We start from the raw sequence: 1,801 nt of genomic DNA on the forward strand, positions 1-1,801 counted from the left end.
CTAACCCAAGTATAATCTTGTGGCAATCACCGTGGGTGAAGAGTCTCCCATATTTTAAAATATCTGACTCTTCATGAGATTGTTCTTTTTTAGTAAAACAAACTCTTCATTAGACTTCCAATTAGTTTCAATATGAACATTCAATACAGACACAATATGTGATAGATCTGACCTTTCTCAAGTCTTGGCAGTTCATTTTGTCTCTTATGTAATAGGACAAAGTTTATTATTAACATTTTCTAGTCCTTGTACTTACATGGTTTTATACTTTCTGATGTGATTAAAGGTCTTCATCATTTTGTTCTTGTGCTTGTCAGTTCAATTCACACCAGAATTCTTTATTTCCTCTAATTTGTCTCATTGACTTTTCTACTTCCTGCATAATTCTTCTTTTCTTCTTTTTTCTTTTGACAGCCCAAGTGGATTTACAGACAGTCTTGCTTTAGTATATATTTGGGGGCGGGGGTTCATGAGAAACATGGGGAGTTAGTGTTTATATGCTTTTGTGTTATTTTCTCAACAAATATGGCCTTTAAAAGACCAAAGTCGTGCTTGCTTTACCAGCACATATTATTAAAATTGGAAAGATGCAGGGAAGTTTAACATGGTTCTTGTGCAAGGGTAACAAGCAAATTCATGAAGTGTTCCACTTTTAAGAGGAGGAGGAAATGGAGGGCACCAAGGTAGTCACTGACTAAATTGGGAAATAAGAAAAAAGAGGGATGTTAAACTCAAGCACAGGTACATGGAAGTGTCACTCTGTAAAGTGCTGAGACACAGAGTATTTTCCCCAGTGTTAGAAAAGACCTGACAAATTACTCATTTTGATCATTTAGAATATCCTTGGTCACAAATTATACAAACTATACATTTGTGTGTGCGTATATGTTTTCCTTGACTTGAACAAATATTTAAATGTATCATATTCTGTAAATTATTTAAAATACTGATTTACTTAATACTAATGAAAACTTGTGGGATGCCTTAGGAGGTATTTAATTTATAGATTAAAAAAAAATCTGAGGTCAAGAGCCTGTTTTTCCTCCAACTAGTGATAGATCAGAGGATGAGGCCAGGGCATACAAGCCTTACTCTATCCTCATAGGCAACCTGTATGCTTACCCTGTCCCCAAAGGCAGGATGGCTCATATCCTGAACCTAAAGGATGTTACATAATAAAATGTTTTGCTTGGAAATTAAAAAATGAAAACACTAATACAGGCATGGTGAAGCATGCCTGTGATCTCAGTTATTTAGGAGACTGAGACAGGAGGATCACAGGTCCAAGGCCAGCCTGGGGCAACTTAGCAAGATCCTGTCTCAAAGTAAATGTAGCTTGGTGGTAAAGCTTCCCTGGGTTCAACCCCTAGTACCAAAGAAAAGATAATGCACATTTGAACATATACTCAAAATTTTATATTGAATTTTTGGGGTTTATGGTCTTTTCAGATGCCCTTCCATGAAATCTCTAGTGGTAAGTTGCCTCTAGTGGAGTAGGAAAAAACTAAGTATGGAGTCAAATATTACCCTGATTGGTCATCTGCTTGTGATAAAGTCACTTAGCTTCTTTAGGACTCAGTTTTCTCATCTGTGAAACAGGAAATATGGACTAGATAACTTTCCAGATATAATTATTTCTGTCCTTCTGGAGCTAACAAACTGGCTGGGAAGGGAAAATGAATGATCACAAAAAAAATGTAAAGCAACAAATCTTCCAATATTTATTATGAGATAAGTTTCAACAGTTTAAAATAAAAAGTTTTACAGTGACCACTTATATATCTACCACTTAAATTCTGTC

At 35.5% G+C, this 1,801-nt stretch overlaps 1 non-coding gene across 1 annotated transcript; it reads left to right on the forward strand.

The window, feature by feature from the left end:
- Window positions 1-548: 548 nt before the first annotated feature.
- On the forward strand, window positions 549-656 carry LOC113194563 (U6 spliceosomal RNA). The gene has a single exon (XR_003302310.1). It is a non-coding gene; the product is annotated as a U6 spliceosomal RNA (small nuclear RNA).
- The last annotated feature ends 1,145 nt before the right edge of the window (window positions 657-1,801 follow it).

Source organism: Urocitellus parryii, chromosome 1 (genome assembly GCF_045843805.1).
Source record: "Urocitellus parryii isolate mUroPar1 chromosome 1, mUroPar1.hap1, whole genome shotgun sequence".
NCBI classification, from domain to species: domain Eukaryota; kingdom Metazoa; phylum Chordata; class Mammalia; order Rodentia; family Sciuridae; genus Urocitellus; species Urocitellus parryii.